Here is a 27,624-nt window from a genome sequence, read left to right on the forward strand (position 1 = left end):
ATAATCGTTCAAATTGATTTATAATCGGCGGAGATATTGCGTATAAAAAGTTCATCCCCAATTTTCCACTCTTGGGGGTTGTTTTTTCTATTATTAAATTTAAATGGGAACACCCTTGAGGTATTACCTATACGCCGAAAAAAGATTTGTTCAAATCGGTTCATAATTGGCGGAGTTATCGCGTAACAAACATAGAAAAAAAAAACATACGGGTCGAATTGAGAACCTCCTCCTTTTTTGAAGTCGGTTGAAAATAGATGAAACTAGACCTATTTTTATCGACAAAAAAGAGGTCAAAAATTTGTTGAGATTTTTATTTTTTTTTAGATTTTTTTTTCTTCCAATTACTTATTGTAAAGAAAACGTAATAACTTTAAAACCAAGCAGTATATCCTGATAAAATAAAAACAGTAATAATGCTAAATAACAGGTGATACTAAAAAAAATACTTAAATACACAAAAAAGGCCAACAAATTACTTTGTATTATTCTGTATCGTATTACCTTTGTCACACCAAAAATCGCATGTCTCTATCCCTATCACAACATTTGCTATGATCGTTTGAACTAAGCCTCTCCGGGCGCGCCATTCAACGCTTCGTTAACAACAAAACTGAAAGTGGCTCTAGATTTGTAATTTTGATAAAGACAAGTTAGATTTAAAATAAAAACAAAAGATTTCAAAGTAAAATAAGCTCTTTAGTTAAAATTAAAATTGTCTCTACCTGTAGCGGAAAATAATGTGGTGGTAGGCCTTTGTTCAAAAGATCATTGCAAACGTTGTGATAGGGATAGAGACATGCGATTTTTGGTTTTACAAAGGTAATACGATAAAGAATAACACAAAGTAATTAAAACCACCTGTTATGGGGGCATTATTTGGAGAAATTTATCAAATAACAAAAAAAAAACATGAATTTAAAAGTAGTTTTTTTTTTTTCAAAAAGTATAATTTTTTATTATTTATTTGCATTTTCTGGGTATTTTATGTATTTTTTTGGTATTATCTGTTATTCAGCATTATTACTGTTTCTATTTTATCAGGATATACCTCTTAGTTTAAAAGTTATTACGTTTTCGTTGCAATAAGTAATCGGAAGAAAAAAAAATCTATAAAAATAAAAAAAAAACTCAATAATTTTTTACCTCTTTTTTGTCGATAAAAATAGGTCTAGTTTCATCTATTTTCATATGTACACTTTAACGTGACTCACACTGTATATAAAGTCACCTCCAAAAGACGAACGATAATTAAAACTATATCCAATAATAAAATAATAATCTAGGTGTACACACATTATCGTATCTTGAAGGGGCCTCTTCGTGTTGGATCTGTATCCCCATGAACGCCTTCCAAAAGGACCGGCCTCCGCGCCCCGTGCTTATCCACAGGAGAGATACAAATAATAAAATAACTTTATTAACATACATTATACCTACAAATACAATACAAAACATTTAAAAGAAAGAGTCGAATGTATGTTAATAGGGCGCCTGCTCAGTTTTAGTTGGGACACTTTAATAGGGTGTCTCAACACTGATTTTCAGCAGGAAGCCCTATCAGCTACTGCGCATCCCTACTGGCGAGCCTGGTGTAAAAAGAAAATAATATAAAAAGAAAATAATTATGTTAGTTTATATTTAAAATTACAACAGAACTATTAGTCGCGGGGTACATGGACACGAATATTTAAAGTAATCTATACATACTTACATACTAATATTATAAAGCTGAAGTTGTGGAACATGACGCTCAATCACCATAAAGGAAGCTATGGTGTTAGTGCATCTAATTTCGCTATCTTGGTTTGTCTATATATACTGGGCAGGGTAAAAAACTTCGTCACCGCGATGCAGGATTGTATGCGCGGTGGAGTTTGCCATAGTAAGATCGTAACAGCGCCATCTGTTGGTACGGTTTGTAGTGGCGCAATTTATTAATCACAGTTTGTTTATTTGGTTGAACGCGCTAATCTCAGGAACTACTGGACCAATTTGAAAAATTCTTTCTGTGTTGGATAGTCCGTTAATCCCTGAAGGCTTTAGGCTATATATCATCACGCTAAGACCACTAGGAGCGGAGCACCAATGAAGAATGTTTCAAATCAGTGATTTTTTTCCTTTTGAGAGCTGACGCTGCGTAAACGGTTAAAGTTTCGCATAAATTATGTATGATAGGATTTTCCCCTTTAAAAGTTCTACAAAAAAGTCCGCGACAGCATATGTCTATCTTTTATGGTTGGCTCACTGTAACCTTTTTGTCTGGATGTCTGGATGTTTGTTCCTCTTTCACGCAAAAACTAATAAACGGATTTTGTTGAAACTTTACAGTATTATTATTTATAACCCAGGCTAATATATAGGCTACAATTTATGACGATATGTGACAAACTAAATTTCAATAAATAGTTAAGAGGTGAGAAATATCCTTAAGAACGCCATCTATCGACGTGCTTTTGACGGTCGTTAACATTCATGAGAGCGAAGCCGTGAAAAGTATCATTAAAAATTTATGTAATTGAATCATTCACTGTGTTTAAACGATCAAATAGTATTCAAACATTTAGATAATTACGTTAAAAACCATTTAAAAATCCTATGAGAACTTTTTCGACTTCTACACGGACGAAGTCGCGGGCAAAAGCTATTTGTAAAATCATCATCATCATCATCATCATTTCAGCCATAGGACGTCCACTGCTGAACATAGGCCTTTGTAAAATCATCATCATCATCATCATTTCAGCCACAGGACGTCCACTGCTGAACATAGGCCTCCCCCAATGACTTCCACATCGCACGGTTGGTAGCGGCCTGCATCCAGCGCCTTCCCGCTACCTTTATCAGGTCATCGGTCCACCTCGGTGTTTCTTTACGAGATCGAATCAGAAATGAGGAGATCCGTAAACGAACTAAAGTCGCTGACATAGCCCGACGGATCAGCAAGCTGAAGTGGCAGTGGGCTGGGCACATAGTACGCAGAACTGACGGCCGATGGGGCAGCAAGGTTCTGGAATGGAGGCCACGTACCGGAAAACGCAGCGTGGGACGTCCACCCACAAGGTGGACCGATGACCTTTGTAAAATAATTAGACTAAATTATTAAAAGTGCCTACCCAAAGTCATTAGTCCACGCGGACGAAGTCGCGGGCACAGCTAGTACAAATAATAAAATAACACAGACACAATACGATAATTAACAGGAATAATAACACAGACACAATACGATAATAAACAGGAATAAAACAATTCGTTTTAGACAATACAACCATATTTTTGCAATGCTAGTTTTCTAGATTTTTTGATGTTATGTTGAGTGAACCCGAAGTGCTCAGTGCGGTCCGGAGGCATGGCATCGATCGTGCCAGACAGTGCATAAGTGTACAAGGACGTCACGTCATGTTCCCGTGGGATTTTCGGGAATTCCTTGTTGTAACTAAGCTTTAAGTTTACTAAGGTATTTACATGCCTTTCAAGCGTCTAACTTAAGCGGTTTAGATTTTTCATACAAAAGGATTTTCCCGCTTATTCCTGTTCTCGTGGGAATTCCTAAGTATACTATAACCTGCCCAGGATTATGAAGAATAATTGTACCAAGTTTCGTTAAAATCCGTCAAGTAGATTTTTTTTATAAGGATGATACAGACGGACAGAAGGACAGACAGACGGACAACAAAAATTTTACTGATTGCATTTTTGGCATCAGTATCGATCACTGATAGCTATTTTGAAAATACATATATTTCATGTACAGAATTGACTTCTCTACAGATTTATTATAAAGTATAGATTATGCCGAACAAGTTCTCAGAAATTTTGGGACATTGTTGTTGAGAAACTATTAAAATTAATGTTGCAAGAATAGTATGAGTATTACTGATGTGCGTTCGGGTTTTGCTGTGTTTGTATATTTGATGAGAATATAATATTTTTGCACATAAAACAACTTTTATGTTGCGCATTTGAGAATAAAATAGAGTACGCTTTTAATGTGTATTTTAGAATTATTTCTAGTACTAGTTTTGCTAAACGATTTGTTTATTAGCAATTAAACAAAAATTGATGTAAAAGTTATTTAAATTGATGTGCGATAAGTTATTTGATGTGCATTAATAATAATATCCCAATTTGAAGTGACAGAGCGGCGTACCGTGTTGTTGCGTGTGCGCCCGCCCGCACCATCAGGTATATTTTTGCGCAGCCAAAAAAGGTCAAACGGGACAGGGCTGGATTTAGGCGCTTTTTTAAATAATATTGATAAAAAGGAATGAGATTCGAAGTAAGCTTTCTGATAACTCTTCTATTGGGTCCGCGCATTCTGGCGGTGAAGTTGTTGTACCATTATGACATTTGCAAGAGGGCGCCACTTGTGTAATAACAGTTCTTTAATCTAGATGTTTCAAATACTAAAACTAAAATTACATTTTCAAAACATTATCTTCTTAAATATACAAAAGGAGATACCGACTGCCTGACTGACATATCAACGCACAGCCTAAACGGCTAAACTTTAGGTACAGGAATTCGCGGGAATTTTTTTTTGTATGAAAAATCGAAATCTCGTTAGACGCTTGAAATTTGGCATGATTTACCTTATAAACTTAAAGCTTAGTTACAACAGGATATTGCAAAATTCCCACGGGAACGGAAGTTAGCGGGAAAAACATTTGTATGAAAAAACCTAAGCCGCGTAAGATAGATAAAGGGGGTAAAACGGGATCCACTATGTTATGTCATCGTACCGAAGAAAACTGCGTTTGTACTAAAGAGTCAAATGGGCAGCCTTTGACAACTGCAAAACAGGTTCCAGGTACTAGGCTTGTTAAATAAGTTAAAAGTTTTTTTAAGGAAACGGTATTTATAGCAAGTATAATGTAGGTGTAATTGCTGTAGTATTCATGTCAGGGCCGGATTTGGCGCAACTTTCAACCAGTTACGTTAAGATCTTTTGAACATGTCTGTACACATCCTATTTGTTGTAGCGTCACAAATTCATCGCGCAATCAGGCTGATAGATAAATAGTCTATAAATAATTATATTCCTATTTTTAAAATAATACAAGGCATAACTTACTGAGGATACTAGACCGCAGCTACAACGCTGGCCTCTTTTTGCTGCAACTTGGATGCTACTCCACCGTGCGACGCTAGTTAGATATTATTGATAAAATTATTTGGCATAATTTATTTAACCGCTCAATTTTTTATAACTACACAAGTAATTTTTAGTAACTAAACGTTTTTAATTTGTTATTTACTCTAAAATTATTATTACGGCGACATTACTTATTTACTGGATTGATTATTTAATAATTAATTGAATAATTCATACAAGTAATAGGCTAGTTTCTTAATAACATTTTTTTAGTCCGTCATGTTTAATATGAAAAAATATTGGACACATATTTTTATTTGTCAATCTAATCTAACAAATAATTACATAGTTATGGTGCGTTGAAGTTCCGCACGACGTCACAACGTGCGGCACTTTTATGCAAGCATTGACGTCACGGGCCTTTTCTTATGAACTTTGGCGCGCTTTATCTCTTTAAATTTTCATTATTTTGAAAAAGTAAATACGTGTAGAGTATTTTTTGACAAGTTAACTGACGGACTAATTAAAACTCTTGCTTTTTGACCCAGGAAACATCCCTATTGTTGCTTTTAGTATTTGTGTTTAAATGCCTAATTAGATAAACGACAATANACTGCCTAATTATATCTAACATTACCTTTCACTTAAAAAATATTTCACCAAGTTATCTCTAATAGCGACGAAGCAGGATTTTTTTTAACTTCAAATGCGATTTCCCAAAAATCACCATTTTTGACTTAACTCCGTTTTCACTGGGGGTACAGAATAGAGCTCTGCGTTAAATGAAATTTTATTTTATTTTATATTCAATATTGAAAAAGTACAGCTAGATTGTCAGAATCAGGACATGAAAGAAGTAGAAATTAACGAGCTAACACGTTGACCCTTTTCATATCTTTCGCATATTTCTCCTTGAGTAATTATTAGCCACGTTGAATTAACCCGAATCTTCAGTGTCGTCTATTATACAAACAATGCTTGTAACATTTGGATTAATGGTAGAAAAATCGTTAATGTATGTACCTAAGTTTAAAATTATTCCGTAGAGTAATTGTATGATTTATTTGAAAAAAACATTGGTTAAGAATAATGGTGAGGTGTCTTGATCTCTATACTTTGCTTTGTTCATATTCTATAGACGGCAATTGCTTACCATCAGGTGATCCGTCTGCTCGTTTGCCTCCAGTCACATAAAAAATAAATAATTCCTGAACTATTAGACTTTACACCTAACCCTCATTACATGGTCATTGTCACCTTACAGCAAAGGACTTCGGCACCGCCCGTCCCGTACTGCAAACCATCAAACGCCATTTTTCATCTATTTTTAGCTAACTGACATTTAATTTCAATATTTTAATTGCTCACGTTCGATTAAATTAACGCGCCGTTCCGCCCTGAGTACGGCCCGCGGGACCGGTTGGCAACATTGTTGCAGCGATTGTCTTATACGTTTTTTTGCCGCGGCGGCCTCCGTGCAGTAAGATCGGCGGGCATTGGCCCAGTGACCGATATCGAATTTTAACATCTGTCTTTTAAATTTATCGGGCTCAGCGACCTCGTACCTACATTGTATTTGATTTATGTCACATGCGTTTTGATGTTTATATGTGTATGTAGCAGGTGGTTTCCATTCATAACTGCTTAAAAGAGTGTTTGCTTATCACACAAATTTTTCATACTAGATTTTTTTTAATACTAGCGGCTGCTCGCGACTTTGTACGCGTGGATCCCGTTTTACCCCCTTCATCTATCTTCGCTGTTTAGATTTTTTCATACAAATGTTTTTTCCCGATAACTCCCGTTCTAGTGGGAATTTTGCAATATCCTATTATAACTAAACGTTTAGTTTACTTGCCTTTCAAGCGTCTAACTTAAGCGGTTTAGATTTTTCATACAGAAGGATTTTCCCGCTAATTCCCGATCCCGTGGGAATTCCTAAGTATACCTACTATAACCTGCACAAGAGTACGAAGAATAATTGTACCAAGTTTCGTTAAACTCCCTCGACTAGTTTTTGTTTCTATAAGGAACATACAGTTGGACAGAAAGGCAAACATTTTACTGATTGCATTTTCGGCATCAGTATCGATCACTTATCACCCCCTGATAGCTATTTTGAAAATATATTTCACGTACAGAATTTACCTCTCTACAGATTTAATTATAAGTAATAGATTATGTCGTTATTATTCATAGAGTCGTGTATAAATATTTAAATATTTTTTCTTTCTTTCTTTCTTTCTATATTATTAAATTTGCAATTATTATATTGACTTCAAAATGAAAGCAATTCAGACTATATACATTTGTTGTGATAGAACTATATACATTTTGCAAAGTATGTAGTTCTATCACAACTACTTACATAAGACCCCCACAGTGTTAAGCTTAATGTGATCGTGTGTATTTATTCATCATCATCATCAACAGCCTTTTACAGTCCACTCCTGGCCTATGAGCCTCCTACACTATAGTGGAGGGTTTTGCCATAATCCCCACGCTTGGCAGGCGGGTTGGAGATCGCAGTTTCAAAGATTGATGTTTGTCAGAAAGCGCTGCTGCTCGTTCTCTGTTTGATGTGTAGTCCCTAAGTCGCCTTTTATAACGACCGCGGGAAAAGTAGGGGTTGGTGACAAATGTATTCTACTCTGCCGTCACCACACGGCTTTATGACTTACTTGACTTACTTGGGGGGGAAGCCGGGGCATGGTATTGGTGGTAATTGCTGACGTAGTGAGGTCAGCATTGCCTACAAAATGCTAAGAAGCACTCTGCTGTGTTAAGTAGTGGAACACGGATGCAGCAGAACCCCGGCCAGTCCGCGTCATCCACGTCCTCGTCGTCCACCCTGGGACCTGCTGCAGCCACGCTCTGCGTGCCTTCTACCTAGACTTGCAGCTGAGCTGAGGATGCAGGGCGAAAGGCGAGTATTCTGCACCTGAAAACAGAATCTCATCACTGGGGAGGATACCCGAAAAAATCCCAGCTAGTCCAGAACCTCTGAGGTGGCAGCCCCACCACCGGACTAGGGTACAGCAGGTTAATCACCCACTTGCCCGAAAATACTCGATTAACGAAACGTATTCAACACGGCTTTATACGGTTTATTAATTAGTGATAGCTAATACGTGCCATGATCACGCAAATGGTGTGGAATTAAAGCACTGATCTTACTACAGCGCTGCATTTGCATTAGAAAAACGCATTACAATAGCGGAGTGAGTTGCAAGGAAAATATTAATTGTGCGTTGTTTAAGCCTGAATTAGAGCGGCTAATTGATCGCATATACATTAATTAATTAATTAAAATTACTTAATTCCTTGGGGGAGGCCTTTGTCCAGCAGTGGACGTCATTTGGCTGAAACGACGACGACGACATTAATTTATGTTGACTGTAGTGTACAGTCGAGACAAAATGTATAATTTTGTTGCAAACTCGCATATATTACAACTGTATTACAGTTTTTAGCATGATGTGCCGTTGACTACGGCTTCATCGTCATCACCTGCCGGCGCTTCCCTGCTACCCTTACGGTGTTTACCTGCGTTTTCCGGTACGCGGCCTCTATTCCAAAACCTTGCTGCCCCATCGGCCGTCAGTTCTGAGTACTATGTGCGCTGCCCATTGCCACTACAGCATGCTAATCCGTCGGGCTATGATAGCGACTTTAGTTCGTTTACGGATCTCCTCATTTCTAATTCGATCTAGCAAAGAAAGCCCTCTCCATAGCACGCTGTGCAACTTTGATCTCCTGTATAAGGCTTATAGTGAGAGGCCACGTTTCCGAGCCATAAGTTATCACTTGATTGAAACACACTACGACTACGGCTTCGATTCATACAATTTTAAATTTTCGGGATTCCGCGTGCTTACTTATTGGTACTGTTTCTATTGTATCAAAGTAAGCACATCGCTTAAGAGACTGATAAAAGTTAAAAAATCGTTCGTTTTTGTACGTCTACATGAATATAGAAACATGGGTATGTTACGTTTCGATGAACGTTTCGTTGCAATCATTATTGTAAATAATAAGAAAACTAGCTTTCCGACGTTATTTTCCACGTGTTTTGTCTGTCACAGAAAAAAATTATCGCGCGCGTCCCTGTTTAAAAAACTGGGATAAAAACTATCCTATGTCCTTTCCCGGGACTCAAACTCTATCCTTATACCAAATTTCATCAAAATCGGTTCATTGGTTTAGGCGTGAAAGCAAGACAACCAGACAGACAGAGTTACTTTCGCATTTATAATATTAATTAGTATAGGGTATAGATACTGAGTCACTCATGTTGTTGATTTGAACACCGCAAAAATATTTTATTTGCCGCAGACCAATTCTCGTCGGAGGCACTATGTTTGGCACCATGATTCTAAGGAAACGTATACAAAAAGCAAGACCTGTGTGGGTAAAAAGTGCAAACGTGTTGTGCACTGGGTTACTAAGCGTTTATGGTGGAAAGACCTTAGGGATCTAACTAAGTTCTAGCTATATCACTAAAATACAGTTAAACTAGATAAAATAAGGCTGAATTGTACTATCTAACTTTAACCGTAACAATAACGTTAACCAGTGCTTTTTGTATAGTTTGACAGATTTTTGACGTTTGTGTAGTTATATTCTCGGTGGAATTATCTAGGATCATTAAAATCTCCATTTTTTTGTTAGTAATCAGTATAATGATTGAAACAGTGAAAATTGAAATGAAAGATGTATTTGAGTTTTATAGCCTTTATTCGAAAAATAACAAGAAAATACTTTTATGTGAATCATAAAGGTCCACCATTAATTGAACATGGAACTCATTTAGGTTGCTTCTTTTTTCGTCACCCGACCTCTTTGCCTTTCCCTGCTATTCGTATCTTCTACTATCATCCTCTTATTTTCTCTACGCTTTTCTTCGAAAACCCAGGAAAATGATACACAGGGAAGTGAGATTTTTAATGTATTTTGCCAAAATCACGATTTGTAGAACTACCCGTTTGTTAAAGTTAAAGTAAGATGGTGCAACCCAGCCTTATGGCGGATTTACACTATGCGGAAACTTGCCGAGTCGAGTAAAAAAACAGAGGAGTTGGGATGAAATTCATTCATTTTTCATCCCCACCCCACTGTTTTTTTGACTTGACTCGGCTAATTTCCGCGTAGTGTAAATGTGCATAAAACTCATTTATTTATGTAAATACATAGGCTTAAAAAAAGCACTTTTTTGTNTTTTTGTAAACGCAGTATTAGAACTTTCGTTTTAAATAATTCCTAAGAATGCGTGCACATGTGTAGTTCCTAGGAATATTGGCAATATTAACGTATGATTCCCAAGTAAATCTAAACATTCCGGCATACGTTTCTTCGAATGCCACTCTGTACTATAAGTCACTCCCTTCCCTACTGCAAACCTGCAAAGGGACAGACGTTACCTCAGAAAGTTTGGACACAGTAATGTATTTTACTAGGTATTGTCTTGTATGTTATGTTATGTAGCTGCTTGGCTTGGCGATACATAAACTAGTTATCCATAAAGTCAAAAATAAGTATTTTTACAGCGTTTCAATCAATGAAAAAATTCTCTTAACCGAATCATTCAACCGGATTAACACAAACACTGTAGCTTCTAATATAAATGTCGCAATAAATTAAAATACACACGGCTCTGGATTTCGGAATTCCTCTTTTGTGTGTGGGCCATGAGGTTGGTGACCTTTAAACCTTAGCTGATTTTAATTTTTTGAGACATTTCATTGTAAAGAAACATGCAAGCTTTATTTTTTGGATTCCGTAGGTGACATCAAATGATAGTAACCCCTACGAATCGACGTATTATAGATGATAGTAACCCCTACGAACGATCTTTTTCTTCCTTCTGGATTTTTCCTGAAATATGTCGATCTAAGAGAAACTATCTTATTCACCAAAATCAGCAATTACATCAGTCTACTGCAGTAGCTGCGTGGGGCTCTAAGTACCATTGCTACCCATTTCGATAGTATTTTCCTAACGGATGATGAACACGACTTTACGCATATCGCAATATTATGATTCGTAATTCGTTGGCAATGTCGGCCGTTTGGTGTAGTGGTTCGGAACGGACAACTATGCCGAAAGGGTTCGATTTCCGGCCGGGCCGAAATTGATGATTTTAATTTCTGTGACGGGTCTAGATGTTACTATGAATAATATATTATTATGTAATGTATTTACAAAAAAAGTATATAAGTATGTTTATATCTGTTGTTTAGTACCCTTAGTACAAGCTTTGCTTGGTATGGGACTAGAAGCATAGTGTAAGTAAAATGTACGGTACTGCTTGCGCGTGTAAATCGCCTTCGAATTAGTGGTAGTGAGCCGCGGCCCTCGTTAGTTCGCGTTATTGTCGTATTTAGTTTCACGATGGAAATTGATAAATAATTTTAATATAATTAGGCTGGAATAAAGTGTTATAGCGCCATAGCTGTTTTGTAAAATATCCTTTAATTTGAATTATTTATAAAACACTCTTAATTGATCACCCAAAGTGCAAATAGGGCTCTACCTTCACATCCTCTTTTTTTTCGTCAGAAAATGCATACCCACTGGCCCGGGGGAACCAGTAGGTTATGCGAGGCTCTCCCTGCCAGATGGGCAGGGCCTACTCACTAAAACCTGACGGTGTCCTCCCAAAGTCTTTGGGACAGAACTGCGAGTTATTGTCCGAGCTAGACGGACCCAAACTCTACCTTCACATCCCCGGGCCTAAAAATTATGATTACACCATACAAACTTTCACCCCTTCAACGCTTATATTTTTATTAACCCTAAATTGTTCTGCATCTGTTGAACTTCATCAGCCACTTGCAGTCTACCTACGTTTGAACCTAACCCTATACCGAGTAGAACCAAAAATCACCTTCCTTTTTCATTTAGCCACTGTTCACTGTCTTCAGGTAAACACTTACTTCATAAATATTTACTTGACAACATTGTAGAGGCACGCCTAGAATTGTCATATTCGTTGATTAATTAACTCATCATAATATTTTAGTCAAAATCTTTATATACCAATGATAAACACACAGAAATTCCCAACATTTATCACCGTGGCGAAGTTGATTAATGCGTTTACAAATAATATGTGTAAAGGTAATTCGAAATTAAGGTGCGGCGAGCACCCTCCCTAATTATGTATTCATTATGTTGCCGTAACCATTAATTTGGAGGGCTCATCTGTGTCTGATCGGAGACTTTCATGAGTGGCTAACTGGCCTTGGAACACCTTATTTTGGCTAAAAACGAAGATTCTGCCATCCAAAACATGAGGAGTCGAGTCTTCTATAATAGATTCTAAGGTGATGTGTATCGACACTATTTTTATTATTTCAAAAAACTACATTGTAACTACGGACTTTGTTGTGTATTTTTTCATATGTGGCCTTCATTTTTTGTTATCAGTAGGAAACCATACAACCGCCATATCCTATCAACTATAAGGCCCAGTTTTTTGATTCTTAGTTAAAATAACTAATTGTTAAATTTTGCTACTAATGGTTAAATATTAACAAAATGTTAACTAATAGTTAAAAAATGTACTAAAAGCAAGCTAACCATTGTTCGAAAAACATTTTTTTCTGATATTTAACTACTTGTCATTTGACATCTGTCAAATTTGACCATTGGTTATTTTAACTACGAATCAAAAAACCGGGCCTAAGTTTCCCATTGTATTTTTTAACACTTAATATTATTATTATGTTTAACTTTCAATAAATTTAAAATATAGATATCTTAAAAAAAAAGATGGAAATCTCATACTTTACCCCCTTTAGTATCTAAATAAAACATCTATTTAAATATTTAAAAATTAAGTTCTTTATAAAGTAAAACAAACTAACATAAATTATATTTTAAAAAAATCATGTATTTTACGTCCTTTTGCGGGAATGGCCTTCCAAATCACGCTAGCCGGATAGCCGGTCGACGTCAGCTCCTGCGCAGGCAAAGCGCCAGTCGCCGCCTGGCAGCCGCGCGCACTGTATGTACCTAATAGACTATGGCTGCAAGCTTTGCAACGATGAAATTTTCAATTTTGAAGACNGTTCACGTAAGTACAGGTTTAGACTAAGAGCTAGTGAACGCCAGACCTATGTCATTTTATAAAAGCTGAAAGTTTGTCAGCGTATGCTCCCAATATAGGATATAATGTTTGTAAATTATGGAGTTTCGGTCTTGGTGGCTTTGGGAGCTACCCTAAAATATTATGATGAGTTAATTAAGGCTTGGTATTTCTGCTAAAGTAGGTATTTCGCGCTGTCAAAATCTGCGCGCGCAATACTTCGCCGAAGACAGCGCGCCAAAGAGCTTTCGCGGCTACACAGTATAGAAATACGCAGTTTAGAAATACGCAGTTGGTTAGGTTAGGTTGACTTCCTTCCGTTCAAGCATCACACTCACAGCACTTTCTAATGCAAATCATATCCAAGTGATACAAATTAAAACAACTTTCAAAATTTTTGGGAATATATTTTAGAATCGAATAAATATAGAATATAACTGCCAAAGTAAACACGGTTCAAAGAGGCGTGGCGTCACCCGACCTTCCGGAAGTTCCGCGCCGGCTAAAAGAATTTCAAGATTACGTCACCCGACCTATCGGTAGATCCTCGGGAACTTGAGCGATTGGAAAAACATTTTATGATCAGTTACTCGTAGTAGCGATTAATTAGAGCTTGGATAATAAATTATAGTTGTTGCAATTCACGAAACTTTGCGAGATGGTTAATTACATTAATCAGTACACGCATCAATTTTGTTCAGTCTTTTTGTTTATTAATAAATAAAAATATCATACTAAAATTGCATACATATTTGTTTGTATTGGTCTGGGTGTTTTCTTTCCATAATTTTTGTATAACGTATGTACGGGGCTCTGTATCGAAAATCACTATGAGCAATGAGCATCACACACGGTTTTTAAATGTTGCAAATTTTTTATAAATGTTGTGCTTTAGAGAGTCCAATGATATTATATAAAAACAAAAGCAGATATGTTATAAGCGCTCGCGCTGTGAATACTCAAATACGTCCCAATTGGGACGTCTTGTGTTTAGTCTTCGTGTGGCCTGCGTCGTGCGCAATCGCGTGTACCACACCGTAAGTTCCTGTGTTCTTACCAAAATAAATAAAAAATGCCATCGTGTGTGTTTCGAAAGTGTACCAATTATGACTCTAAAGTAAACAAAATACAAGGGATCTCTTACCACATGTGATTATGCAAAATTATTTAGTATTTATATTTTCAATTATTTATGCAAACAATCAAGACGCCATGCGCCATGTTCAAGTTAAGAAAGAGAAAGCGATCTTGTTTTGACGTTAGAGCGATAAGGATGCGTGCGCTGCGGGCATAGATTAGTTAGTGCAGAATCGTTAAAACTATAGCTATCTCTTTCATTTGCGTGCTATTTCGTATCTTTTGTTCACTTATCAGTTACATTTGAGGGGTGCCAAACCATAACGTTTTAAGTGCCACACGTACTGAAATACGTTTTATTGCGGTAAAACGTTGTATGTGCCGGGCGTTTACTTGCAGTTATGAGTTGACGGGTATCTAACGCCATCTAGCTTAAAATTTGTAAAATAGCATGCCATAACGTTTTAAGTGCCAAATAAGCTGCATAAGTCAGTTTATTCAAAATGTCAAAACAAGATGACGCGTCTACGTCGCGAAAAAAAGGTGTTAATATAAATACATGGAAAAAAACAATAAGAAAGCATTCTAGAAACAAGGGTTTATCGTATGTTAATACAAAAAATAAAGAAGTGAGAAGAGTTGGTCAATATGGGACTTCATTTGGAGGACGAAGGAAAGGGGATCATGTCTTTGGAATGAAACTGTTGGGCAAAGGGTTTCAACGAAATCGCTTCCTGTCTTTACAAGTTTTTCACTTATAATGAAATAGGCTACACTACGCATAAAAAGAAATTAATTTTGTGGTCAGATAACTTTGGTGGACAAAACAAGAACCAAGCTGTACTTGCTATGTTCCTCGTTTTAATTGCCAAAGGAAATTACTCATAAATTTCCTGTAAAAGGTCACACTTTTGATCGTGANCTGTAATATCCTTTAACATAAAATCACAATTTTCAAAATTAACCCTTACAAAAACCCAATGACATCAAATTTTGGGGGTGCGATTGTCTTTCAATCTTCGAATCGGTAGGTAACCCCAAAATCCTGGGGGGTAAGGGGTGTCTTAGGACTCATGAAGGGGGGGATCGCCCGGGTGCCAACTCATGCTACGCCGCCACTGGACCCCGAACAAACTCGTCGTTTCAGCCAAATGACGTCCACTGCTGGAATAAGACCTCCCCCAAGGTTTTCCACAATGAACGGTCCTGCGCTGCCCGCATCCTTCCCGCGACCTTTACCAGATCGTCGGTACACCTAGTAGGAGGCCTGCCCACGCGACGTCTTCCAGCCCGTGGTCGCCACTCAAGAACTTTCCTGCCCCCAGCGGCCATCGTCTCACTGCCACTTGATTTTAGCAATTCTACGAGCTATGTCGGTTACTTTGGTTCTCCTGCGGATCTCCTCATTTCTGTCACGCAGGGAAACTCCGAGCATAGCCCGCTCCATCGCCCTTTGGGTGACCTTGAGCCTTCTTATGAAGCCTATAGTAAGCGACCACGTCTCAGATCCGTATACCATCACTGGCAACATACATTGGTCGAATACTTTTTTACAAATTACCAAATGACACCAAAGGCACAAAATCATTTCTATCGTTAAAAATAAAGGTTAAACTTTATTTCATGAACCAATCCTCGGAGTTAAATTACATCTGTTAAAATGATAATTTAATAATACTAATAATGGTTGAAGCAAATAAAATAAAAATAATAAAAAATGTGACTTAAGTACCATAACATTACCATAGAAANTTAATCAACGAATATGACAATTCTAGGCGTGCCTCTACATGTTGTCAAGTAAATATTTATGAAGTAAGTGTTTACCTGAAGACAGAGAACAGTGGCTAAATGAAAAAAGGAAGGTGATTTTTGGTTCTACTCGGTATAGGGTTAGGTTCAAAAGTAGGTAGACTTTAAGTGGCTGATGAAATTCAACAGATGCAGAACAATTTAGGGTTAATAAAAATATAAGCGTTGAAGGGGTGACAGTTTGTATGGTGTAATCATAATTTCTAGGCCCGGGGATGTGAAGGTAGAGTCTGGGTCCGTCTACCTCGGACAATAACTCGCAGTTCTGTCCCAAAGACTTTGGGAGGACACTGTCAGGTTTTAGTGAGTAGGCCCTGCCCATCTCATTAATATGAGGTCATTTATGTGTGTATAAAACTAAATAGGCGGCCAAGGGCCACCCCGCCGCACCTTAACCTATTTTTCACTTTAAATCAAAACATTATGTTATTGGCCTCATAGAAAAGTAATATTACTTATGCAAGAAACATTCCAAACTCATTATGCAAAATTATATTAATTTATGATATTAAAACGTTCAAAAATTTGGCTGTACATGAGCACGTACACAAGATGTTGTTCTCTTTTATGAAATGTGTTAGTACTAAGGTTGAATTATTAAATAATGACTGTTAAATGTGAATAATTTATCACTTTTACCGCGACTGTCGGTAATTATTCATAATAACCGGTTATTATTAATAATTTTCAATTTATCACATTAACCGTAACATATACCTACATCCGTAATATCGTTTAACATAATCACAATTTTCAAAATGTNTCTTGTTGCGTAGTAATTTGTCCACGAATAGCAAAATTTGTTCGTGTTCCGGTTCTCAAGTTATTTAGAATTTTGCTGGGGTAATGTTTTGTGATGTCCCAGATCTCGTAAATGGCTCAACGCAGAAATTTGATTTGAATGATTACAGATAACAATGAGAGGATGACATTGCAAGGTGGTGCCAGTCCAGTCTTAAATCCGTTGATATATGCTGCATCTGCCATGTTTTTGGCTAAAAGATTCTTCTATCTTGCAGCTTAGACCTTTAGCTACAGACCTTAGACAGTATTTTTGAAACATTCTTACGCATGGTGGAGGAAGGGACGCTCTAGACACTCAAGTCTACAAGGAGTCACATCNTTAAACTTTATTTCATGAACCAATCCTCGGAGTTAAATTACATCTGTTAAAATGATAATTTAATAATACTAATAATGGTTGAAGCAAATAAAATAAAAATAATAAAAAATGTGACTTAAGTACCATAACATTACCATAGAAACTAGAATACGATACGTAATTGGACCCGTTTACGAATAATAAAATAAAAATAAATAAATAAAATCTTTATTTAATCAATAACTACTGTTTTCTTAGTGTAACATTTAATATTTGAGTGACTGCTGTTGTACGCGTCTGCTTAGTGCAAAAATATTAAAATGTAAACCATTAAAATTGTAAAAACTATAAAAAATCTATAGTTTTAAGGTTAATTTTGTATTTCTCTTGTTAGTGAATGTAATTCTTTTAGCGAAATAAATGTCTTAAACCATTCATTAATTCGTTCTAATTCCAAACCTTGTGTTTTTCAGACGGCGCCCGAGTCATCAGAGCCTCCGTCGGCCTCGGCGAGCGGTAGCAGTTCGTAAGCGGGTCCATAAGGCCCTTACTATTCTTACTATACAGTGTGATAGACACAGTGCTATGTGCTAACGCTACATTGGAAATTACACCACCATACCCCAAATGGGACAAAACGGAAAATCGTGTGAGACAGTGCATTTTTAGTTTTGTTCAGCCCACAGAAAGAGCCGTTCAATTTTGTTGCGTTATTAAATAATTACCATATTTTAAATAGATATCTTTAGTTTTGTAATTTTTATAGCTACTTTTTCTATGAGATAATATCCATAGAACTTGTTAATTTATTTTACAAAGGAGGAAATTCAGAAATCTGGATTTGAGATAACTTTTAAGAATCCTTTTTAGTGTTTTTTTGTGTTACAATGTTATGTTACCAATGATGTAATGATGGTGATGTTCATTTCAAATATGGAGAAGATTGTTTGTGTTTCTAAAAGGACTTAAGTGAAGCAAATGTTTTACTATGTGTGTCTTACATATACCTACCTACATATAATTTACTTTCTTTGAATAATTGTAGGCGAAAAATTCATCAATGAAAAAACAAAACAAGAAAATAATACCAATATTAAAGCTGGGTTGTACCGTCTTACTCTAACAAACATCAGAAATCTACCAAACTCTACAGGTGTTAGGTAAATGGGTATATGAGCCGACACTAGCCCATGTTAACATGGTCATATAAATGGTATGGTGAAGTCAGAAAATTGATATCTTCATTTTAATTATTTTAATTTTCATACAAATCGGATTTTATAAAATTTATTTTGTATGAAAATTAAAAATAAATAAATCATGATATAAAATTTCTGACTTCACCATACCATTTACACGGTAATAATATCATACAGTATTGTAAATTCATATAAACAGACGAAACGAGAACTTTCTTTCGAAATTCAAATCTCGGTATGCGCTCGGTATGCAAAAGTCGGGGGTGTCGCGAATGTGCCGAATGGACGTCGGTGGCCAAGTGTTAAAAATGACAAAACTGATTGAATTTGAGTGACCGTTATTTAGGGTCAAATTGTTCAAAAACTAGTCAATTTGTCATTTTCAGTCAGTTTGATTTGAAATAAAAATTATATTTTATTAAACCAGCTTTTGCCCACGACTTCGCTCGCCCGAAATTAACGTAACAGATCATTATGATTATTAAAGTTTCAAAATTGTTTACGTAGTTTTAAATAAATTAAATCCACTAATCACAAAACAACACACATTTTTAACCTATTCCATTCACAGAGTATTTTGTTTGTCTAACTAAATAAAAAAGTACAATCACAAAACTAGATAGAAATTGTAAGTAGGCAGATGTAATTAAACTGGGTACTGTAGGTGGGCAGCCCTATCGCATGTTGTAATACTGTGACGTACCGCGCGACTGTTGACATTTATTTCAAAAATATGGCAGAGTTGGAATACTGTATAGATAGTATTACCGTGCCATTTATATGCCTATGTTAACATGGGCTAGTGTCGGCTCATATACCCATTTACCTAACACCCTGTATACAGAAAGAACCGGTTGTCGTTAAAGTTACGGTTATAAGTAGCTACCTACGAGGACTACAACTCAGCCTAAACCCTTTTCAAAATCTAATCTTTAATTACTGCCGAGCCTAAGCTTACCGCGTTCTTAATGGCTAAGCAGATACATAATTCAAGGTCCCATTATTTGTATTGTATTGCTGTTGGTTTTCCGAATAAAGTAAAATAAATAAATAAATTAAAATGATTTCCAAAGCTTGCTATCAAAATAATGAACACTTGTTTTTTTATTTTATTTTTATTACCCCTCTTGGTCGCAGATTAGGCCAGTAGAATTAGATTTTAAATTGGAAATAATTAAATATAAATAAATAAACAAATGTCCTTCGACATTTCACACTGCGCCTCTAGTCCCAAACTAAGCAAAGCTTGTACTGGTACTAGACGATGGGATAAACAATAAACATATTCCTACAATAGATTTTGTTGCTTTAATGACTTCATTGGTTGAAATGCCCATTAAGACTCTCCTAGGTTTTCAACTTCGACGGGGTTGGGATTAAGTGGCGGGGCCCCCCGAAATGGGCGTTTTTTCGGGTTTCCGAATCGAAAAGTGGTATTCATAACGGTTGAACAAGGGCACTTAATCCTGAGCATTTCAAGATAATGCAATACGTCCATTAACATAACTCAATACTTTCCAAACAAATAAATCAGCGGTAAATTCTAGGTACTCAATAATGACTTACAGCAACGCTACTTTGTAAGCGCTCTGTAATTTTCGCATTGGGATCGTCGCGCTTTTGAGATTTTCGTTTTGGTAAAAACCAAAAATAGCCGAATAATAATGTATAGTAGCGAGCATCGATCGGCTGACGCAGGGCTGGCTGTGATAGTAGCTTTGATTTTCTTAGTCCGTAAACATCTTTCCTAAAATTGTTTTTAGCCAAAACAATCTTTTCAATTTTAATAATAATTCATATTTTTGACACCACAAGAGCCAACTACATAGAAGGCTTGCAAAAAAAACTTTTTGTAGTTATAAATAAAAAAGTATTTTATTAATTTAATGATTTGATACTTTATTGAACATCGCTAAATCAATATCCAAGCATTTTAATTTGCGGTCCGATTAAAAAATATTGATATTGATTTATGTATAGTGATTTTAGTGATGTCCCTATTCGCACAAAATTTCGCCCGGGGACATCGCACGTTTCGCCGCGCGCCGCAACAAAGTAGTACTTCTTTAGCGATTGGGTTTTCGCTAACGCTACCGATCGTTCCGCGATACATTATCCGTCACGATTTAAAATAATTTCTGGTATACGTAATTTTGTACCTAATTAGTTTTGGGCCTGTTATTTTTCTTAATAATTCTTATCAGGCTTTGTAAATATTTTCAGTAACAATTTGGTGTTGTTTTCATTGTAAGTATCAGATTGATTATAATACCTTACGTTTTGTATAATAATTATAATTTCCGATCCTTTTTCTACTAACTTCTTCTTTTTCTATTTTACACCGCACCCTTTAACAAGAAGTAAATTAAACCTTTCATTGATATCGTATTAGGTACTTTGTCTACAGTAGGTAGGTATATGAGACAATATTTTTTTCTTTATTCAGAAAACCATTGTTTATTTAAAACTGAAATGTTCTAACCAAACTGGAAAAAAATTCTTACGGAGACTACAAATCCCAACTGGAACCAAAGGAATTCCAACACAAGAGTGTCTAACACCATGGAGACCTTATTGAAGCTCGATTCAATTCAATAGTCGGCATATTGTTATTTTTGCTATTAATTTCTTAATTAAGTATTTGCTTGACTATGCTCTCATACCCTCAATATTCTGCTCAATACCTGCGCAACTACTACTAGCGCAACGGATTATGTTTAGGTACGAGCAAAAATAAATTCACTGTAACCCTAACCAGCCTCCAATAATGTTCCTTTTAAGGAACATAATAAATAATAATTATATTTTTAATACACTCAAAAGGCATTTAAAAACTGAAACGTAGACTTTGCAATAATCAGATCATCTGCACCTTATATTGTGCGTCATCGCGTCAGAATTTGGGCGCGGGCGATCCGCGCGCTGAACGAAAGTGAATTATAACGTTACTAGCTGACCCGGCGAACTTCGTACCGCCTTAGCGTAGAGATTTTCTTAATATTTTTTTCCGTAAGAACCATCCTTGGACTTCCACAAACATTTAAAAAAAAGAATTATCGAAATCGGTTCAGCCGTTCACACGTGATGCCGTGACAACGCGAAACTGGTTTCATTTTTATATATATAGATTACTCGGACATTGTTGAAATACCTGCTATCGGTATGATCGGCAAATTAGCACTTCATTTTAGACTCGAGCACCGGTTTCTGGGCCCAGGCTGGGGCCTGCAGGCGCCCAGAGATTGCCTGGGCTTATTTAATTTTATTTTATGCAACCATGTATTTGAATTGACTGACAAAAATACAAGAGGGGCAGATCAATCAGAATTCAAGTCGTAAATTACTAACAAATCCATTGAAGTAGAGTTATTTTAAGTCGTGGTACAGATTTACAACTAAAGCAAATAATAGTTGTGGATAATAATAATGTGGTTTTCAGTTTCATTAAGACATTTAGTGTCCTTGTAATGTACATGATTGTTCTAAAATTAATGAAATCCAGCTCAGTGTGTGCGTCTATTTCAATCAATATCAATTTTATTATGAACTACCTAGTACTAGAAACCGGACTTGGCTAACGCAATTTTACTCCTTGTTTCGTTATTGCTCCTTAGTAAAAGTTGTCGTGTATTATAAATTCATAATCTGAACTATATCAATGACAGCTCTATTTAACTTGAATTACTACCCCCCGGCATGTTTAACATCTATGTACTTATTTATATTCATCAACATATCAATATATTCCATTACCTACTGGATTAATGCCTCTTCCTTCCAATGCTCTTCATCGAGTCTCATCCTCAGCTATTTCTGTCACAAACCATTATCTGAAGCTTTGTTATATCGTATTCTTTAAAACTTCATATGCAGTGGCTTTACATACCTATTGGCGACTATATTATTAACTTTGTGACCTAGTCTTAAGGCCGTAAAGTAACCAGCAAAACAAATTTTGGTTAACATCGCCAAAACATGCATTTTCAAATTTCCGTGCCCAACTGAAATGTTGAACAAACCTACATGGTTAATGTATCCATAATGATTAGGTGTTTGGAAAACATTAAACATGCTGCTGGCTTCCAGGTTAACTGCCACGTTATCTAACGCTATCTGCAGTATACGTTAACTATTATATGAACCGTTAGAATGGGGTGGGCACTTAGTACCGCGGGCGGGGCCAGCCGACTCGCCCCCACTTCTCTTGCTAAACTACATCTATTACCCGTTTATAACCTATGTAATATGTACTGGACGTAAATACAATCCACTATGTACTGGTTAGTGTTGAAGTTTGTTTGCCAAAATATTTCGGATGCTTTAGATGACGAAGATTTTAAAATGAATTTATTTAGGATCTGAACACAACCATGTTGTTCAATAATATCCGACTCGAAGGACTGATAGAAAGGAAGATCTATTGGACCCAGAGCTATTACTATGACTGCTTGTTGACTCGTTAGTTTCGCTATTTGGCTATGTCCCCTCTCTCTTAAAGTTTCATAAAATGTAGCATCATGCCTACCAGAATTTTGAGCATTATTGATCCAAAGGCAATTTTGGGCGCAACTTTACCTATTCATAAATTTTAATTATGTAGTATATTTTAGTAACTTAAAGGATAGTGCCAGGGTCTGGACCAAGTGCTGCCCAGAATGAAACCATAGTGCATTTTGCTCCTCATGCCTATACTAATTTGTAAACCGGAGCGCACTGATATCTATCCCTGGAGTTAAGAGAAAAAAAGAGTTTTGTTTTGAATTATTTACATACAAAATATCATCGATGTATACGTACTACGCATAAGATTTCGCGATTATGGCATTAAATAACACTCACTATGTAGAACTTAACCATACTGCATGCGTACACGTTACTTTAGTGAGATTTAGACATTCTTTTTAAACGATCTAGCGCTGTTTTAATTGTTTGGTAAGTTGACAGAAATTCATTATTTCCAAAATGAAGTAACTAAGAAGTTTTAGTTCTCTATCCTTGCTAAAAATCAATTTATTGGTGTATTACAATCGATTATTGAAGTTATTGTAAGCTAAAACTACTTGCTCCATTTTGGAAATAATTAATTTCTGTCAAGTAACCAAACTAAGTACTGCAACAGCGCTTGATCGCTTATAAAGAATGTCGAAGTCGTACTAAAGTAAGGTGTACGGATGCAGTATGGTTAAGTTCAACATAGCAAGTGTTATTTAATGCCACAATCGCAAAATCTTATGCGTAGTACGTATACATCGATGATATTTTGTATGTAAATAATCGAAAACAAAACTCTTTTTTTCTCTTAACTCCAGGGATAGATTTCAGTGCGCTTCGGTTTACAAATTAGTATTGGCCTGAGGAACAAAATGCACTATGGTTTCATTCTGGGCAGCACTTGGTCCAACTTCCATACATGGATTGGCACTGTCCTTAATTTTTGTCATTTATTTGTAAGAATTAGTAAAACATTTCTTCCAGTAAATCATTAAATTCTTGTATAAAAAAATGTGATACCACTCGGTTGAATTAAGGCCGTCGCACATTTATCAACCCGGTAAGGGATCGCAACCGTATCAACTCGAGGCGGTCAGTATTCTTTGTATGAAACTCCATACTTCAACGCACACTTATCCGCTCCGCAAGTAAACCACTCGCCTCGCGATAGACAGCGCGCGAAAGCGATGACAGCTCACAAAAGGCGATACGGTGTCGTTCCCTTTCCGAGTTGATATGTCTGCTATGACCTTATACTGAAGAAATCTACGTACTCTTTTTATAATTTTTAATTAAAATCGACTCTTTAATGAATGGGAAAACCTCACCTTTCAATAACTTCAACTTTATCAAAATTCATACAACAAACCAAAACTCGAACTTTAATTCAACCGTGTGTATTATTTGAAAACTAACTCCATCCTTTTATCACATCCTTTGGAAGTCCATTTTTACAATTTCACTTGTTAAATGTGCATAAATTGATAATGTTACATGTTTGGAACATTTAAATTGCTTTATCTAGGATAATGTAAATTGAACATCATTCCATCCATGAAATGTATTGGATCCGATTCTGAAATAAAATAAGTGTAATTAGACGTATTTGATTGATTTTATTCTACTGGCTGATTTGAATTTTGTCAAATGGATGTTAGGCTGTGGACACACAAAGCTTTATTGAATTTCAAAAAGGGAATTATCTGTACGTGGTTACGTTGCGCTATACGAGTATGTAGAGTTCATTTTGTGAGGAACTGTACTGAGGAGTTAAACTCAATTAATAATGCATGCTAAGAAAGACACATTAGTTCATTGAATTTTGATCCAATCAGTTGGTCTTAACGAATGATTATAATGACAATGAGGGGTTACCGTATTTGCCCTCCACAGTTGGCACCACTGTCATGGACACTAGCTAGTGACCTTACTCATCAGTAGCCACAGATAATGAGCTACTAGTGCAATAGTGTAGCGCCAACTGTTCAGCATAAATAATCATTGTCTCAGAGCAGACCACGGTTTTCGTGTGTCCACAGCCTTAGAATGATATTTTTACACGGTTTGCAAGAAAAATAAAATTGATAATTTTAGTTGGTACGAATGAGGCGAGCTAGTCATTAAAAACATTAATTTTGGACATTTTAATCTTACAAGGCCAGTGACAAAATGACAAAGTCATTTTTAAAATAAAATTTAACTTACGAGTAGCTTGGATTTGTATTTAATATTTTTATTACTTACTCAATTCGTCCTCGAACCGTCTTGTTAACATTTTTTGAAACCAGCGTAGGTAATTTAATGTGTATCGTTTAAAATTAAGAAGCATACCCTGTACATAATCCTATGTGACTAATTATTAAGCATCACTCGTTAGCGTAACATGTACATTGTTTAATATAAAGCAACGACATTACTTAGGTATATCATTTTAAAACGCAAGTTGTAGATCCACAACATATATTTAATTAAACTATGTCATTAATGTAATTTTTAGATAAATGTGTAAATATTTTGTAAATACCTGCTGTAGTAAAATAATTAATTTCAAAGGTTTTATAATATTATTCTTTGATAAGACGATGCATCGTAAGTAGTGTGGTTTTGATTTATTTTTTTATTAAAAGTAGCTTTCTTTACAATCTTTATTCTATGATAAAATAATCACGGTTGATGAATCTCATTGCTTGTATTTTCAAGAAATACCTGTAGCTACGTAAAAAAAATAAAAATCACACTAAGCAAGTATTGATACGTTCTTGTAAGTACGATACAACAATATCCCTTTCCAAAACGCGTAGGTTTTTATCTACAATATTTTTATTACAAAATAGAAGATACCATTTTCTTTATTAGCGAATTAAGAACTGAATTTTTATCACCTACCTACTTTAGTGTTAGATGTAAATTGTGAATGGATCCTAATAATTTAAGATCTTGTAATTAGAACTAAGTTAATTCGTTTAACGTATTACTTATTTATGGTTACATTATAATGATATTTAGTGTGTAATCTTTTGAAATCTTCATTTCCGCCCATCGATACGACATCACAATTTTGTGATACTTAAATTAAATAAGAAGTGCAATTTAATGTCCAGGGCAAAAATAATGTGGTACCTTGCCTGGCTCTACGTCGGGGAGACAGTGCCTCGTGGATTTATAAGAAAACTAGTTTTTATTTTATTTTTATTTGATCCATTTCACTTTATTTTCGTAAGATTCATCACAAATCGGTCACATCACATTATTGTTAAATCATATTTGAATAACTTGTGTTGATCTGTGTCCACTGAAATAAATGTGTTTTTATAATTAAAGCAAATTTTAGAATCTATTTTTTAATCCTGTCTCCCCAATGTGTTGTGGCTCGATGTCCCGGTCCACGTAATGTAGATTTTTAATTTAATGTAGATTATTACGAAAAGGTGAAAAGATCTTCCCATTTTGCGGCTTTGGGTATTGTTTACGTGATTCAAAATAGATAAAAATATATAAAATAAAACGATAAAGTAACTGCACCAAAATTAGAAGGAATATTATTAAAAATAAAAGGCTATGATTTTCATCTTTCACACCTTTGTAGCCAATATCTACATTTTCTCAAACACAACTTTTGAGTTCAAGGGGCAATTTGATTTAAAGTATGCCCTAAAATAATTTACATATTTAAAAGTACGTACTAAGTTTTGATTTCCCATAGTCTGGGGTAGGCACCATTGCAGGAATACCAGGATTTTAATAATGGAGGATTTTCAAGGGACTATGGGGCAGTCAGGGAACAATCAGGAGACAGCGAGTCCGTTTTCACAAATGTTTATTCAAACTTTTATGAATCACGTAAAACAGTAAGTTCTCAAACGAAAAAGTCTTTCGTCCGTATTTTCAGGTGCAACTACATATTTACTTAAAATGTAAAATCAATATTAATATAGATTTCTCTTTTATACATTTAGGAGGCAGTACGGCACATTTCATTGAGAATAATAAATAGTGCTAATTTAGTAATTTTTATTATTCTGAACATTTTTATACTATTTTAAGCGACAGTCCATTACTTAGTGTACCTAACAAATTTAAATTAATATCAAACTAATTTAGTCTACTTAAGTCTTAGTGGTAAGATGAGAGAATGTAATTTTTGAAGGTGATTTAGGTAGGTACTTAGGTCTCTCAACGTGTTTTATATTCACAAAACTTTATTTGGTCTGGTCCTGCTTCAAGTAGTCTCATAACAAGTTTCAGGTCCTGAAAATGATGTTATGCTTTTATATTCTTGATTTTAAAAATATTTTTACCTTTGTGCATTAAAAACCAGCACGATGTGATTCATTATCATTGAATATTTTAAAGTCTTTATTGGAGAAATGCGCCATTTTGTGGTAGGTTCAATTTTAAGTGCGGGAGACGTGAACGTGATTATCTCTTCTATAAAGGAAATAAAACATTTAAATAATTGCGTGGAGGAAGTCCTTACTTTTTTTTTTAAATATTTTAATACCTATTACTCTACATTTTTATAAATTGGTAACTACCTAAAATTGATATATTATACAAAATAATTTTATGTTGAGGAGCTGATTTTAGATTACCTACTTCTATAGCTACATTAAATGTAAATAAGGTATTTTTTTGTTCCTAATGTGTTTTAAATATTTTTTTATCATTCAGTCGACTGCGGCCCAGCCGTCAGCGTCACCTTTATAAATAAGAAAGTAATTTGAAGAACTGGTTGTAAGAGTAATAATATGTGCTGCAA

General features: G+C 35.5%; 1 protein-coding gene across 12 annotated transcripts in view; it reads left to right on the forward strand.

Annotated features, from left to right (window-relative positions):
* dsx (transcription factor doublesex) overlaps positions 1-17,776 on the forward strand; it is a 204,150-nt gene extending 186,374 nt beyond the window's left edge. For all 12 annotated transcript variants that reach the window (XR_003656556.1, XR_003656558.1, XR_003656559.1 and 9 more), the window contains one exon: positions 17,649-17,776. The gene's annotated coding sequence lies outside the window, so the exon portion shown is untranslated. The remainder of the gene's footprint in view (positions 1-17,648) is intronic.
* Positions 17,777-27,624: the final 9,848 nt, after the last annotated feature.

This window comes from Ostrinia furnacalis, unplaced genomic scaffold (genome assembly GCF_004193835.3).
Source record: "Ostrinia furnacalis isolate ACB-3 unplaced genomic scaffold, ASM419383v2 OfSCF5357, whole genome shotgun sequence".
Classification (NCBI taxonomy): Eukaryota; Metazoa; Arthropoda; class Insecta; order Lepidoptera; family Crambidae; genus Ostrinia; species Ostrinia furnacalis.